This window comes from Saccoglossus kowalevskii, chromosome 9 (genome assembly GCF_978046115.1).
Source record: "Saccoglossus kowalevskii chromosome 9, keSacKowa6.1, whole genome shotgun sequence".
NCBI classification, from domain to species: Eukaryota; Metazoa; Hemichordata; class Enteropneusta; family Harrimaniidae; genus Saccoglossus; species Saccoglossus kowalevskii.
Genome location: NC_140649.1, coordinates 13,564,216 through 13,581,742, shown reverse-complemented (window position 1 = coordinate 13,581,742; position 17,527 = coordinate 13,564,216). Strand labels below are relative to the sequence as shown.

At 34.6% G+C, this 17,527-nt stretch overlaps 1 pseudogene across 1 annotated transcript; it reads left to right on the top strand.

Moving 5' to 3' along the window:
* Positions 1-3,460, top strand: LOC144360552 (glutathione S-transferase alpha-5-like; annotated as a pseudogene). Its single transcript, XR_013422269.2, has 4 exons — positions 1-116; positions 924-1,062; positions 1,613-1,744; positions 3,018-3,460. The product of XR_013422269.2 is annotated as a glutathione S-transferase alpha-5-like (transcript).
* The last annotated feature ends 14,067 nt before the right edge of the window (positions 3,461-17,527 follow it).

Below are 17,527 nucleotides of genomic sequence, written 5' to 3'. Positions count from 1 at the left end.
ATGCAAGTCCCATTGCTGGAAATTGATGGCATGAAATTGGTACAAACCAACGCTATCATTCGGTATATTGCCAGAAAATACGACATGTAAGGTAAAACACTGGAAGAGAAAACAAGGTAAGCTGAGCATACGTTTAATTTTTGAGTTGTGTTTAAAATTCGATAGTTGTAAAGTTTTCCATTCAGGCTATATTCATTAATGTCATCATCAATTTATTGCTTTGCCAACAATATACCTGAGATTACACATAGAGGGAGTAACCACAATCCACAAAAATCATGGTGTGGTCCACGCGCGCTTGGCCATCTTGTAAACCATGTATGTAAAATGACCACACGTGTATTTAAACGTAGTCACTCACTGTTATTCACGTTGATCTTCTAAATCAAACACTGCATACAGAAGAAACATGTCTGTTACAGTATAGATGAACTAAGAACTTAATTTCTTCTGAATATGTGTAAACAATGGCAAGGCCTGGTGTTTGAGCTCAGACATGCAATGAACAGTCTCTAGTAATCATTAGTGTATTGGTGATTCGTTCATAGTATGCTATCAATATCACGCTATCAGTATTGGTATATATTAAGATAACGCGTTCAAAATATCCTATATACATGTATTCATGTAAATTGCCTGTATTTCTAAGAGCAGAATTGATAGCTCATTTTAGCGAATAATATATCTAGATCTAAGTGTGACCACCCGCATTCCCCATTTATGAAACCAGTCTCCCGTGTAATAACGAGTTGATTATATACTTTTATGGCAATGCCAACGTGTGTTCACAAAACTCAAATTAATCTCTTAATTGCGTTGATTAGTTGTATATACGACCCTTTCACCTTTATGGACGTTTGTAGTGTATTTTAATCAAGCAATACGGACACGGCTGAATGTAAACAGTCTGCATTTTACTGTAGAATTGATATGCTGAATGAAGGCGCCAGGGACTTTTTACGTCCATTCATAGGCGTTGGATGGGTAACAGCCTCTACTGAAGACGATTTGAAGAAGATACGAGAAAAGATATTACCTAGATATCTACCAATATTTGAAAATGTAAGTATGAGGGTTTCCTGATTTTACTGTTGTTTTACAGATTGCAGTAAATGTATACCAATGTCATTATATTTCTTGTTCTAAGCAGTGTCAATTCTTTAGTTCTGTTGTTGTTTATTCCTAATTCTGTAATAAGTTCGTGACTACTGGACACCATTCGGCAGATTCCAGTTTGAATTAATAAGGCCGGGGGCTTAGGTTGCACACCGTGGCCGGGGTCAGCACCGTCAAAACAACTACTTGGTAGTTAATTGAGTGTCTATTCGGTTGACTTTATCTACCTATCTATGACAATGTATACATCTTAGGAAAACATTTATAATGGTGAAATCCGAGAAGAGGGGGTTAACCGATATGTTTACCTACATGCTTCATCTCAGTATGCGATGTCTGGCGGTATTGCCCAATTATTTTCACAATTTCATAACTTGATGATTACCCTATTTACACAAGCATGATAAATTGTCGCAAGTGACCGAATTTCTTTAAAAAGAAGAATAACTTAAAGATTCTATTGATAAAGTTTCTAAGTACAAATTTAAACTAACAGGAGGTTTCTAGAAGCACATCTGGTTATTTGGTGGGAGACAATATTTCTATGGTGGACCTAACTTTACTGGAGTGCTTGCTGAATTGCGATGATTACATTCCTGGTGTTCTGGACGATTTCCCGAAATTAAAGGTGAGTGTCATTAAATAATGCCAAGTAAAATAATAATTAAAAAAAATCGAAGCGAATCCTAATCCTAATAAAACGAATTCAAAAAAAAATTTGTTGAGCAAAGAGGAATTAAAAATAATACATCTAATGCTAAAATAAGGACCCCTACAGAATTACACGAGTGTACGAGTGCAACAATTTATTGATTTAGGATCCCCACCTTTTCCCCTGTGGCTTAAGTTTCTATATCGTCTATAACGTGATAATTAAATAGAAAGATCATGTAAATACAAGAAAAATGACACAAAATACTAATTGTACTGTATACACAATAATTCTAATATTGGACGAAATGTTTAAATAATTGTCGTATGATATTTAAAGCTTTGCATGGTTAATTAGACTTTCACAATATCTTGTACAATTAATTATTTTAAAGAATGTCATTTCGTTTAATATTTTCTGTTTATTCAATCTTTACAAATCTGTCACATATGGATAAATACTTTTGGTGACCTCTGAACTCTAATTATTTTGAAAAGGCACATGTGTATATCAAAATACAACTTCCTATTTTAATCAATGACAACTATTATTGTCATCTTTAGTATTTTAGTACGTCATGCTGATTGGAAGAGAGTCATTCAAATGGAATGGAATAAACAATATACCCCTCAGTTTATGCAAATTAGTTCACTTTATTGGCGTATGTAGTACGACGAACCAGGCAAACACACCATCAAAATTCAAAATGTTGAATATTTACGGTTGCCACGACAATCATAACAATATTTCTAATACAGATAACAACATTTTTAAATATTTTCATTGTACGACGTACGCGCAGAAATGAAGGGCACGATTTGAACTCGTAAACAAACGCGCATATAAAATACTCTTGTCAATAACAACATTGAAACAGGATAAATATTCTCTTTTATGGTAATTATTGACCAGCACTGTTGTGCCAGGTTGAGGTCCCAGATATTTAAATCACTACACTACAAGTAAACTCCCGAATTCGAAATAACAAAAAAATTTAAACTGTAAAATTCGGGCTGCGAATATTCTCTTTAAATATTCCCTTTTATGGTACTATTGACCCAGAACTGTTGTGTCAGATTGAGACCCCATATGTTCAACCACTACAGGTAAACTCCTGAATTCGAAATAACAAAAAATCGGGCTGCGATTCGGAAAATAATTTTCACATCAAAGGGACACATCATATACCACTCAGTTGCAGGTGATAAATGTTTAATGTCTTTTAAATGGGTACTATTTGTGTTTTCAGGCCTTCCAAAACAAGGTTTCGTCATTACCACGGATCAAAGCCTTCCTAGATGGACCGCAAAGAAAAGGAAAAATGACAGAAGAGTATATTCGTCACTGCAAAACTCTGGGAATGAGCGCTAATTAGATAAACACAATGTTCAAATGCCAGTCACATTATTACTCGAATACCCAATACACCTTCCTAATATGTAACGCCCTGTAGGGACAAAGTGCTTCTATGCCGCAAATATTGTTTTACTTTTTAGTATGTTGTATTAATTTTCAATATGGGAATTGCATTTTGACAAACACATTGTGAGTAAACATAAACATTGTACACGTATTGATAGATTAATTGATTAATTTACTTACTAACTGATTGAGAGACTAGCAGGTTGGGTGATTGATGGATTGATCGATTGATTTGTTAAATAAACTGCCGATGTGAAAACGAGAAACGAACATATTTTGTGTGACTATTATTCATTGAATCTATGAGCGTAAACTGAAATCATGTCTGAATGCAATTACGTTATAATCCACAATCGTCATACCGGATTTATTTTAATATTTTACCCACGCGAATTGCACTCTGGTTATTTACATATAATTGATTTATTACATTCGTTATTTTGGAATTGGTTAGGGATCGAATTCATTTCTGCTCATAGTGACATTTGTGTGAAAACGAATTTCATTCCAATTTTGGCTTCGATTCTTACAAAACATTCTGTATCTAACTTTAACATTATATTACAATGAATGAAGGACCATTTATTTACTGATATTTTGAATGAAATATTCTAGTCATAGAAAGAGGATAGTGTTTTGTCGGATTGATTTCTCTTCTTTCAAGCCCTTTGTTTCGTTTCAAGTACTGTTGCCATTGTATTTTTTTCCCTTGAACCCATCACCGCTCCCGCTTTTTTACTCAACAAAACGGGTTGGACTCACGATTTTGGGGGCTAAAACAATTGACTGCAACTTGTTATGCGCACTGTAGTAACAGTGTTTCAGTTTGAAAACGAATAAAACACATCCTGTTGTCGCCTGAAGTTTCATTTACACACATACACAAAACACGCCAATTGTGGATTCGTTCTGTCACACAGGACAACAGTTGTGAAAGCTTCATCTAGAGTTAGAAAAAAGAAAGGAAGGCATTATTATTAAGAAGGAATTGTTGTTTTAAATTATCTACTCGTTTTACCGCCCTCATCGGTAAGATTCGAGAGGTAACATCAAGAACATATACAATTATTGTTACACCTCTATTGGTGTCAATCAAAGATATTGAAAGGTTACTTTTCTTTAACTATTTTATATTTATTTAAAATGATTTATGTAGAAAACATATTTATAAAACAAATTTATATTGTATATTATATTTTCAAGAAAACGCATAACGGGTAAATAGAGTGAAAATAACTAAATTTAATCTTTGTATTTCACAATGAACGAAGTAGTACGGGAAATAATTACTTAGTTTTGTTTTCATGTCAGCTATCTATTGTTAATAGGGGATTACTTACTTTCCCCACTTTCTCGTCTTTTTTAGACAGCTGAACAAGCACGTATTCAAACCCACTGACATGTGAGGGCGCACATTAACAAGTCGCTCGAAACAATATTTCAACACTGCTCAAACAACGACCAAATTCAAAATGCTGTAAGATGTTATGAGCGAATATTCTGTTTAAATTAGCTCAGTGGCTCATTCTTGCTTGCTTGCATCAATTAATCATCATACAAATTAACACTGGAACAGGGAAACTGAAGTACACTTAAATTCAACTTTATATTTTAAAGTAAATACCCATAATACAGCGAACAGATCTTAGATGACCAAATATTAAAATCTTGTATGAAATATCTGAAATTATCAGATTAATTGTATTTGCTTTTAAATATACCATATTGTTGGTATTTGTCGAATTGTCGGACTAATGTAATCATATTAGAGCAGAAATATACTAGAGAGATTCGCGTGAATAATGCGTCTGTAATGAAACAAACATTGCCGCGGTGAAGTTAATTTTGTCTTTCAAAATGCTGTTGCGAAACCGCATACGTGTTTGTCATTTCGGCATACATACTTCTTTATTCATACAGTACGTGGTAGTATATTAAGAAATAAAACCAAATAATATCACATAATTGAAAAATGATAGTTACAGTGAAACCAACTGGTCGAGCAACGAACCTTGACACCACTGAGTAAATGGATACTGTCATTGTATAGGCAACTAAAACACGGACACATATGTGTGCTATAGAAATGGGTTTTACTGACCTTCTTACATATTATTTGTAATAACTGCGCATGCGTATATCATAGGTCTTGAGATATTGATCAGCATGATTTATCCAGTGTTGTAATTGAACAATTTCGGGAAGATGATTTGCCTTAATAATAGTAATGTCATTCACGAATTGTCATTAATTATTTAATGCAATCATACATTTACGAAATAAGTTGAATATTTTTTACTTTATAGTTGCTAATGTTTAATTCATTTCACGGACGTGTGCGTTGGGGGAAATATGACGTCATTGCAAAATTATTCAGGTCTGACAGAAAACTGTATGAATGGCGTACTACCACAAGCTTTGGACGAATATTCGAAATAATAATCTGTGTTACCTTTCCCTACGTTGACCAACAATAGAGAAGAAGGTCAATTATCAATATATCTGAATAATATATTCATTAAATGACGATCTTTATTACATTTTAATATAAATCCAATGACGTTGAAAACTGACGTGACAATAAATTTAATAAAGTGGACGATGGTGAATCTGATAAATCGATCGATTGGTTCTTTTCGCCACAAATATGATAAATGTGTGTCTGTTATTCCATCAAGACTAAAATGCGTTTATAAATTTAAGTTTCATCAAATGCATGACAATATAGATGCCGTTTTTAAGACGAAAACACACTTTAACGTATTTAAGACGTTGGCTATTTACTGATAAGCCAGCCCATCGAAAATCTCTAAATTCGTACATTTTACGGGATAATAGTGTTTGATTCTTTCAGTAAATGGTCTTCCTATCACCATAAATAAACCATTGCACTACACTTACAGCTTTCAAATCAAACACAAACGTGCGAACTACAATTACGAAAAAAAAGATCCACCTTTTATGACGATGTAATAAAGGTTGACAAGACGCTAAAGAAAATTTATTGATTGCCATGTTTACAATACATATATATCTGATTAAAATTGTCATTGCCTAAAAAGTGCGATAACCTTTACAACGAGAATTCGTTGTTCATAATTATAGTAATGTACAATTGATGACGTGCGGGTAACGTGGAAACCAGGGTTTGCACTATGTAAAATATTCCAAGGTAATTATCTGCCTATTAAAAGAAATGCACGTATTGTGACAATATAGCAGCTTCCTTGACAACGATTATCCTATTATCCGATTATCTAATTGTATTGAGTACAATATACTTCTATTATCATTATCACCTTGTGACGATTGTAAACTTTTATAGAATTGTGTGATAACTCTTTCAGTTCCAGTTCTTGCTGTATAATGTAGTCAAAAACGGACTGACCCTTGTTATAAATTATTGGGACGAGGAATGTATTACAAAACAGAATGTTGTTGGTGCTAGTGACAATGCTATCAGAGTATCACGTATTGTGTCGGTTGAAGACAATATATTTCAAATTGACGTATATGTGTATTATGACACTGTGTAAACCTTGCTGACAAGAAGACAAATATCTGGAACATGCCAATTACGACATAATACTACTTCGTGGGGGAAAGGCCCATGCACTATCATGTAAAACGTGACGAATCTATATGACATTTCGATTATTCTTATTATAGTCTGCTGTTTAGCAAATTCGTCGATATTGAAGATATATTTAACGATATATTTAATGTCAACGCACATTTCGGTCGTCATGGTAATGTTTAACATTCACTATGGAAAGCACGTATTGTACTATTTAATGGACACTCGAATTCAAAAAGATTGACTCCTTGTATTGAGGCGAAAGGATGTCAATTTTCTTACTCAGCTTCCTGATGTCTATTATCATTTTGTAAAATGGAATTTATCTTCAAATTGCGTAATAAATCAAACATGATTCGTAAATCCAATTGTTCAAGTTCGTGCAAGGCGGGAGTTTGTTGATAAAATAGGACTTAATTAAACTCATCTTTATTTAAAATATATTAAAACTAAAAAAAATCCATGTGACTACTAGTATGTCACATTTATAAAATTTAGAATTCACTGACGTGTTTTTTTTTTTGCGAGCGTTTTGTATCATGAGCATATCCTTAGGATTACGACCGTCACCACACTTCATGGATGTATCGATGAGAGAGACGATGGCAGAACTCAAATTAGAATCTTCGATTAAGTGACCTGATAGGAAAAGTAAAAATACTTTGTAGGCAAAACACAGTGAATTATTGGCTGGGAAATTTTTTTTCAGTTGATATATATTGCGCCTATTTCGAAATACATATCGCTTCCACGTATTCAGGGTGTATTATTCAGTCGTATTGTGAAGCCAATCCATCACGTATATGGCCCACATACATTAGTAGTATACCGGTGTCTGCATAGACGGTATTATTTTACATCTGTCACCGTAACGCCATAGGTTATAGCGTGTCGTAATTTTGCGGTATTTTACGGGGTATTTTCATGCTACCATATTAGAAAATGCGAATCCAAAATATGGAATGATTACACACGTAAGCGTCCTCTAATAATAAAAAAAACATGGCTGTCACCGGGGTTTGACCGGACTCCACACAAAGAAGTTTGCGGATTCTCGTCTAAACATGTTGGATTTCGGCATTCCCATGATGTATCCTTGGAAGAAAAAGATGTATAATAATAAAGTTATTACGAGGATACCTCAAAAAATGCACGAAGACAGTACGTCGTTGCATCGACCTCCGCTGCGCGTCTGTCGCTACTCCCGCTGTACAGTCTTCGTGCATACCTTGAGGTATCCTCATAATAGCCGCATATTATTCTTCGCCTTCTCCCGAAGGTTATAATTGTACGTCAAAACAAAAAGCTTTTACCATATTTTTGTGACGAATTGATTAGGAAATATATATTTTATTGACTTTTAACAACACTTGTGTAGAGAGAGTTTCTGATTCCCAATAATATTACAAATTTACGAGCTGCTGGGTGTAAAGAATGTTTAGAGCATAGTAAGCAATGAAAAATATAGTGTCAAAATTAACGCGACATGGGAGTGACGTCAGTGTTAATAGGCTTAATGTTATTATGCCAATATATTACTGTAACAACATAGCGAACATCGGATGACCTGTAACTAGGTCACCTTGATAACAAGAGTATACCTTGATTCTATTGAAAGCAATTTTCTAAGTGAATACGGCTTATTGTGGTACATTCAGAAAAGAAATATTAATAAAAAGCGATGAATGACCATGCTTATATGCTTATATCCAAATCATTTTGGTTGTATTTTGACGTCATATACAAGACCACCTGTACGGATTTACGAACGATTAAAATCAATTATACGTAAATCACTTGACGACTTGAGTTGTTTGTTTCCTGTCTGTCAATGCACGCATTTTTTTTTTATTTCCGGGCTCGTCCACTGACGGAGACGTAACTGAACAAATGTTATTGACAGATATTTCTAGACCTCTACTGGGGTTGATGTAAAAAACGCGGGTATGTCAGTTCTATATATACTAATATTGTCTCTGTTCATGCGCGTTGCTTGTAATCTGCAACCAGAAAAACCCATCTAATACAAGGGACGGGTTATATTGTTTATAACTTCGGGAAAGCTGTTATTCTTTACAGACAACCCACGACGGATGCTCGAAGCACAATAGCCACGCGTTAATCGCATGATTAACACGAGATAGTGAACAGGGAGTGTAGTATTAATGGCTCGAGCATTGATTAACTTGTCCCCCTAACACGGTTATGATTGAATTGTTGAGGTTATTTGCGCAAATCACAAAAATAGTAAAATTATCGTGCCAGTCAGAAAAAATATGTTCCGCTTCATCTAATCGTAATATAATTCATGACTTTAAGTAATGTATAAAAAAAATAACACGTCTTAATAAACGTAATACACTCAGCACTGATGTATTGAAAACATTGACAGTGTTTTACGGAAAAGTATTTGCCATTAAGATAATATACAAACCTAACCACAGAGGGGAATATATATTTTCATTATGTAAAAATTTCAATTGTTGGTCCGTGAATATGCGACGACAATTTGTGTCACGCATTATAAATAAAGTAATTCTGAATTGTTTTGTCTTTTTTTTTTTTTGCTGACCATATATAATCAGTCCGTCGTAAAGATTAGATACTTTTCTATCGAAGAGAGTATGTTGTTCTATTAGCTTGTGTCGAGTAACTAAATAATTCGGTGTACGTGTGTCGTGTTTGTTGACACATGATACATATATATATATGTTTCCTTCTTGTGTTAGCCTTTCTGCTGTCGACACCTTGTCATTTAAATACGGGAACACCTCATTTCGTCGGGATTTGTATATTCGTGTATAACCTCGGGCATTACGGGTGTCACACGTGTAATGTATTTTTTGCTGATCATATACGGAACCAGCATTAGAGCAAGATACGGGCAAATATTTTTTTAGAAGAACGTGTGTATTTTTAATTACTAGTAGTAACTACGATGTGACGACTGACACCGAGCAACATACGTGGCCAAGGACAGCGGTTGTATGTATGCCTATATCACTTGCAAAACGTACATGTCTCCACAGTGTGACGTAATGCAAGACAGACCAAAAATGCATATCACATAGTTTGACGTCACATACTGCGAGAACATTACTCGTAGATTTATATAGAGTCCGCTGACTACAGATTATGATAACTATGGTTCATTTTGGCGAGCTCATGTGTTTATTTTCGGAATTAAATATTCCTTACCTCCCCAAAATATGAAATCCTAGCGAATTGAGAAAAGCGTCCACAAGACGTTCGCGTGAAATAGAACACCGTTGCGTCAACAAAATTAACGCGCGCGCCATGATATATTTATATTCGGTGTTATTTAAGCAAAAGTTCCAGTTTAAACACCCCGCAATTTCATCTTTTTCTCCAACAGTGATAATATTCATGTGATAAATACTCAATCACGTGATAATGTCTCTTAGTCTGACGTAATTAGACACACTTGAATACCACCGTAGTAGCACCAATCTTCGCCTGTGGCCCGGATTAACACAAAAAGTCTGGCGGTAATCCCTCTTGTTTGGTGACGTCAATCCAAGAGTGAGTATCATGGGATTGTATATGTAAATATATTAATCTTTTGAATAATTATTAGATTAGAATCAACAGATTAAATAATAATGTGTAGCGTGCCTTGCTAATGTACCGAAGCTTGATATATATGCCGCATTAACTGTGTTGATTATTAAGCCATGGGTATTTACGGATCATAATAGTTAACCTAACAACATTTAATTGCGAAAAGTGAACACCAAGACGGAAAATGCAATGATTTCACAACCTTAAATGGCGGAAGTCGGTGCTTAATACTGTGATCTCTTTTCAATGCGTAACGAACATAATTGTAAATGGTATTTATATTGATCAGTTTACATATAAATCATGAGAAAGTGTTAGTAACTGAACCATGAAGTAACCGTTGACATGTTTGACCCCTTAGAATAGCATCGAATGTGAGGGCGCTAATTGTGTATGTATAGCTGTATATAACAGTGCAGAGTCGACATCCATGTTGTAATAGACAAATCAACTTGGATGTATTTCACTTGGGGAAATTGATTAATGATTAAGAGTGTGTTTTCGAAAGAAATGTGATCATTGATTAAGAAATGTGGCCTACATGTGCATGCCTCTTTGTTATTAAATACAATAAGGAGGTGCAATTGGCGATAAGAAAATCCAAACAATAAAAGTATGTTAAATCATCAACATTTAAGCAGCGTTTTAAAACCTCGCACACGTGAATCCAAATTGTTCTGGAACCACTTATATGGGGATGGAATACAACTGTGTTATTGTTAAAACATCACTGAACATGCATGGTACTCTTAAAAATGCGATAAAGACTTTTCGTTTTTGACCTTGTGAAATTTTTTCGTTTTTATGCAGAAAAAACAGTATTTTTACCAAGTAAAATCATATTTATTCAAGTTAATGTTCATACACAGTTGCTGTTGAACACACTACATAGTTTGTAATTTTATTCAGCTTCTTCTTCAGTCATTATTCTAGACAAACGAAAGGAAAAATATAGAGAATATAGCAAATTATCTTTTTTTCTGTAATCATCTTGTGTAATTGGTAATTATGAAAATTAGTTATAGGTGCACAGGGAATACATTTCGTTATGAATTATTCTTAATATAATTTTCTGAATTATCTTGTCAGAATCAGTTTTTTGGGGGGTTTTCTCCCTGAAAATGAAAGAATTTCACAATGTCGAAAACGTAGTGTTCTTTATCGTAGTGTTTCTTGTACTATTTTTCGGTAGATAGTGATTTCATAATGCAAAATCCCAAAACGAAACTTCGTTGAACAACTTGTATTCAGTTATCCTTTCCGTAACAATGTTTGTTTTGGTAAGAATGTTCATAAATCAAATCCAAGGACATTGGATATCAATATCAATTTGATTGTAATTTCAAACATACTGTATCCGCGTTTAGAGTCGGCTTTTACTTTTAAAGTGTGAATGAGTGTAAATTCTATCACACTGAAATATTTCACCTGATATGGCAGTTCGCTCTCCTATACCACATGCCACCAGAGTGTGACGTAAGACGGGCAGATAAAAACGCACATACGTCACATACTACCTATCGTTGGCGCTGTCTGAACGTTGTCCGGGGCTTCCGGAGTTAAACAAACCGTTTGACCATTTTAAAAAATCCAAACGAATATGAGCAATTATCGCGGACGTGTAAAATCCCCACACAGCACAGGGCGTTCACACCGTGGCACGCGCTAAGTTGACGTCAACATACATTCGTCAACATACCAATCGTCGCCTGCGGCTCGGATTCATACAAAACTCTGACAGTGATCACTCGTATTTGCTGACGTCAAGCTAAGAGAAAATATCGTAGGATTATATATAATTTTATACTGAATATGTAACGTAGATTACAAACATTGTGTATCGTACATTCAAATTAAGTTAAGATCAAAAATACCCTTCGAATTTAGGGGAAATGAATTACATCCTGCTAATTATGCATATCGACCATGTTAATAAATTACCATAAAATATCGCAAATTATTTGTGATATATACATTAAAGATGCAGTTCTTCGCAATGCATAATTAGGTACTGGCTAATGCCTTTCTCGCGCTAGCATGTACAGAGTGTTGTACATAAAATTCTCTGGACTCTGCGTCTCAAATCAACAAGTAGAATAATGAATTATGCTGTGGGAACAAATCCACATAACGAGCGCGTCTATCGAATTAGGGATTTTTTTTAAATCGTACGCCGATCTGTTCATTCTTTTCAACTCGCTGGACACGCCTGAAAAAGGGATGTAGTATATATTTTCGGCTTCTTTAGTTTGTTCTCACTGAATAAACAATGCCTTTATATTATTAGCTCGTTATTAAAGTGAAATATTCATGCACAGAAAATAATAATTACTTGGGGCCTAAAATGAGCACACGAAAATAATATACGTGTCAGTCAAAAACGCTCAGAATACAATCTACTATACTGAGTTGAAATGTGCGTTATCATAGATTGCAAAATCATTTGATAGTTGAGTTTAAAACAATTCAATTATGAGATGTTCACACGGAAATGAAATGAAATGTGCGTTATCATAGATTGCAAAATCATTTGATAGTTGAGTTTAAAACAATTCAATTATGAGATGTTCACGCGGAAATAGTCACAATTGATGATTTTGAATGTACGTTGCTGAAAATTACGTTATCTTGAGTAACACACAATTCCGTCCGAAGACATACACGAAATAAGAGGATTTTATACAGGCTTATTGCATTGTGTGATTACTGCTTTTCTTGAACACATCGTTACGGTGTGTGCATTAGCCAATACTACCTTAATTAAATAACGTTTAGCAATCACGCACTTGTTATATCCACGAAATTGTTTCACGACTCAAACTAAACCAGCGTCATTAGGAACGGGTTTTCAAAATAATATCGCTTTATTTGTTTATTTCCGTTAAATGACCTACGCAAGAAACTTACAACATTTTAAATTTCTCAATTTATTTTCGCTAGTTCGCTATCATGATAATGAATATTTCAGTAACGTTCATTTGTCCCATTCCCCCATATTGCGCCCAAACACGTACAATGTGTGGCGATTTGTTCGTTCATAAACGTGTTCACTTGTTCGCTCTTTAAAAATCTAAAACATGCGGTATGTTTTTGCTATTCGTATACATTACGTTTGTTAGGTAACGAATGTTTCACCAGAAACAATACAGACCCTGTCTGATCACGTTAAATAAAGTTACTTAATGGAGCAGTTTTGTAAATAACCAAATTATAAATTGGAACATTAGTCATATTTATAGAACATTACATATTTAAACAGCAGACTGTTTTAGTGTATTGCAAGTACATTGTACCTTTCGTTAGGCAGCGACATTTATATTAATAACATTATTTTGCAATATAATAGTCAATGCGTTCTATATAGTAGAAATTAATTCGTACGTACATTTATTTACATTTTATAACAAAATAATATATTTAGTTTTTCTTGTTTTTAGATTTCACTCATTAAAGATGTATATTATGCCAAAACAATCGAATCATCGTGATTACGAAATTTCTGATTATTACCAGAATGTCTCCAAAAAATCGGAAAAGTACTATAAGTTGTTAGGATGATGAGTGTATTCGGTATATGAAGTGAACAAACCGACGAAGTCAGCCATTTTGAAATTTTATGTATTGAAAAACGTTATTTTCTCCTTTCTATTGTAACAAATACGTGCGCTTGTTGCGTCACTACCCAACGTATGTTTTGTATAATGTCTTTAGCAGTATGACAACTGACATCCGGGTTACAGCACTTGACGTGTATGGAATTGATGTGTATTAATTTGAAAATATAGTCTTCAGTGAGTTCGAATTTTTCACTCAACAAGCGTCAACACACCCCAATAGAAAACACGTTCAAGGTTAGTTTTTAAGCCTTAGCCAATTATCAGGAGAAGATTTGCATAGACGCATTGAATTTCATGCAAACACGTAAACAATATCCTTTAAAATGTGAAATCTCAATTCTCAAAAGCATAGTAAAAAAACGACTCTTCATACATTCAAGATCTTTGTACGAGTTCGAAATATCACAACGGAATAATTTCTTTTAAGCAAAATAAAATAAAATGTTAAATAGGACATAATCCAGCAGATAATCTCACGTCCCAGACGAGTACATTATGAACGACTGTAATGGACGATACACCCATCTTATTTGTGGGAAAAAAAATGAAAACAGTGAGCTGACATATAACACATCAATATTGGTGTTGCCAACAGCGTAGTAACCTTGGCGACGCACAGTCATATACAGTTGTATTTTCTCAACAAGGAAAAAAAAACATGGCGCAAGTGCGATAAATTGATTGTAATGGTTGTATTAACCTCAAGTAGGACGCGTTTCACATATAATAATACTAAAACTACGAACATCTTATTAAGGTACGGAAATGCATTAAAAGCAAGGTAAGTTCCCATTCTTTACTATTCTAGTCATTTCCGCGTGTTAATACCGGTCATATATCCTTATTATCAAAATGTCCAATGTATTGAGTGATGACGTATGTATGCTACATGATTCAACTGAAAAACACGGCAACAGATTGACATGGAACATTGTGCTATTGCATTCAAACTTTGACATTACACGATTTTTTTTTAATTCTGTGTATGATTCTGATGGGTTATTATACCGTGGTATATGTGTGGCTTTGTATATACAAACAAGTACCGTGCCGTAATTTAATAACTGAACACAGGTACAATTTTTTTTTGTAAAACACAGCTGGCAGTTTTAATTTAGATTGCCTGTCTAAATATAAACAACTAGTAAGCTGGAAATTTGGTACAGGAGAACCCATAATTGTGATTAGTATATACATGCTATTTCTCACAAAGAGGGGACGTTAACCAGATATTTTTTTCAAAAATTGTGCGGCTTTTTCTACAGTATCGCCATATTTATGCGTCAACAGTTGAATCAGCTACTAGTGGTTATAGTAACCAACTATTATATATATTATTAAAGTTAAACTTTATTTTTTAAATGTAGGTAAAATTCGTAAAACTTGAGTGCTGAAATAACAAAACCTGTTTTGTGCACGAAAATGTTATTCAATTCGCCCCAATATGTAGATGATACACTGTCATCGCTTCACATATGTGTATTCTGTGAAAGCATCTTTAATATTGCAACGTGCAGAAACCCTGTTTTTTTCTTCATTCCATCGATGAATAGACGAGGTTATATTGGTTATTGCCTGACACAATACAGATATATTGATGATATTTTGACAGCGATTCTTCGTAGTAAATACATACGTCTGTGCGTCTAACGATGGCACACTTTGAGCCATTAGACAATATCTTGGCTTTTATAATGAGGATAAACGCAAAGGGACACATTTGTAGCAGATTCACAAACACATGCCAATCTCAGCTCAGTTCAGTTCAATGAATCAACCGTTAGATGGTACAATACATCTTACTGTCACGGTGTTTGATGAGGCTCAGTAAATACGGAGAATGATGAAGGTACCATACTTTGTACCTTTGTATGTGGCAATTACATAGACCTTGAATGTAAATGGACGCCGACATCTCGTTGTGGTCGGCAAAATAACGAGACTTTCCAATAGAATGGAACTCTTTTTGGAGAAAAGAATAAGACTCGCGACTCTCGCGCTCTCAACTAGAAAAATAGACCCATTTACCGCCACGTTTTTTGTTTGTAGACACCGCCACAATGCAATAGACAACATGTTCACAAAGAATTGAGACGGAGACAACCGTCAGCAAAAACATGCACTTGATTTTACCAAGGCATATTTGAACACATTGCTAATGTGTTTGACAAGTACATGTATTTGAACTTGCCGTTTTATTGAATAGTGGTACAGTTTGAATGGTATTAAAAGAACGAAATGTCAAAGCGTCCTTACGCGTAATTGAATGTTGTGGACACAGTCGATGAGTGGTACTCCGAAACAGCTTCAGCTATAGGTTTCATTGACATCCATAGCGGAATATTTATTAAACACTTAAGTAAAATAGCCGTTGTTTTGTTTTTTGTGTGACCGTGTTATTATTTATATTAAATTAAACGCATTTGCCCACGTGAATCAACCCTGTTACATGTAATAGCCCCATACCTAACACAGGCGGTCGCGACGACCATTGTTCTATATGAATATGCCATAATGTATATTTCGTAGTAATTTTAATAAATTAGATGTCGTATTTCACTACAACGTCGTTACATTAAAACATCTCGACAATCAAACTGGTGTTTTGACTTTTGTTGACGCGCCAAGGACGCCGTGCCTATCGCGTTTGAATTTCAAGTGAAACGCCAAATAACCTTTCTAGTCACACAGAAGAATGATTTTAACAATTGCTTTCATAATGTTTTCAGGCTAAATATAGTCCTTCGAATCCCCCTCTTTTTAGGTTGTCCCCCATGGGTTTGACATTATTGAAATGAGCTAGACTGTGCGGTCAGGTATCGATCGCATCGGGTATTAAATCTGTCTCGCGTCTGTAATTGTTCCCAGGTGAACGACTTAGACCCCATTCGATATAAACAGCTGTCAGCAAAGGGATGATTCATTCAACCCATCCACATTTACATCTGAGACGTGCCCAGGATAAGATAATGTTTCCTGGCCCGATCGGCGCGGTAATTCACAAAGTAATCCCAACAAAGACGAAGAGCTATAATAACTGTCGACCTGTTGTATCATACAAGGCAAGTTGACGATTATTTCAGTTTATAAGTTTACAATGAACTTATTTCAGTAGTCAACACGCCGCATTTGATCTCAAGCTTTATCTAGCGAATGCAAATAATTCATTTCTTTTCTCAGCATAAATGAATCGGGATGTGTCAGCTTCATGAATTGCACATTATTTGTGTGAACGTGTTGTGTGGAAAAACAAAATTAATAAGAAAGTGATCCCGTTTCGTCACATCACATTCAGCACGCCAAAGCTTATATCAATTAAGCACGTGATACTGGAAACCTTTTTCTATGAAGGACTTGTTTTTTTTTTTCTTCAAATTATGATAATTAACATCTGGTACGTCATCCAAGAACATCATCGTTACCATGGTCACCCCCAGGAAACCATCTTCGATCTCGTCTTTCAATTCCACCTCTTCTTCGTTTTAATTGCCTTTTTTGAATAGTTCGTTAAACAGAATATACTCTAGTATTTGCAATTTTTTTTCATACGGTATTAAGACT